At 49.0% G+C, this 812-nt stretch overlaps 1 non-coding gene across 1 annotated transcript; it reads right to left on the reverse strand.

Moving 5' to 3' along the window:
• Positions 1-344: 344 nt before the first annotated feature.
• On the reverse strand, positions 345-419 carry Trnap-ugg (transfer RNA proline (anticodon UGG)). Its single transcript has one exon. It is a non-coding gene; the product is annotated as a tRNA-Pro (tRNA).
• Between the last annotated feature and the right edge of the window lie 393 nt (positions 420-812).

Raw genomic sequence — 812 nt, forward strand, 5'->3', positions numbered from 1 at the left:
AGAGTCAAAGTCTTGTATCTGATCTTAAACAACATTCCTTGGCTGACATAGTATCCAAAGGCCGCCATTAATCTGTCAGCAATACCATGTGGCATTGGCAGCACCTGTGCCAGGTGCGGCAGTCGCGAGGCCAGATGAACATTAGTGTAGTCCACCCTTTAGAGCAGGTCGTGCGTTCGGAGTGAATTGTTGCGTATGTGCAGTCGGACGATCTGGAGGAGACGTCGATAGCTCGCCGCCGCTGATTGCCGTAGCGATCGGGTGAACAATACACCTAAGAATGAGATTTTCACTCTGCAGCGGAGTGTGCGCTGATATGAAACTTCCTGGCAGATTAAAACTGTGTGCCCGACCGAGACTCGAACTCGGGACCTTTGCCTTCCACGGGCAAGTGCTCTACCAACTGAGCTACCGAAGCACGACTCACGCCCGGTACTCACAGCTTTACTTCTGCCAGTATCCGTCTCCTACCTTCCAAACTTTACAGAAGCTCTTCTGCGAAACATGCACAACTTGCACTCCTGAAAGAAAGGATACTGTGGAGACATGGCTTAGCCACAGCCTGGGGGATGTTTCCAGAATGAGATTTTCACTCTGCAGCGGAGTGTGCGCTGATATGAAACTTCCTGGCAGATTAAAACTGTTAAAACAGTCGTAAATCACAATAGCTCGACATCCTCCAATGTATAAATAAGAAGAGATATGTTTAGTAAGGACGATCCGCACCTGTCGGACGTCTTTTAGCACAGGATAGATGCTAAAACTTGCCCAGCGTTCAGGCGTATGACTAAGTACCGTTCCATATGGTCGCA

Source organism: Schistocerca gregaria, chromosome 1 (genome assembly GCF_023897955.1).
Source record: "Schistocerca gregaria isolate iqSchGreg1 chromosome 1, iqSchGreg1.2, whole genome shotgun sequence".
Lineage (NCBI taxonomy): Eukaryota > Metazoa > Arthropoda > Insecta > Orthoptera > Acrididae > Schistocerca > Schistocerca gregaria.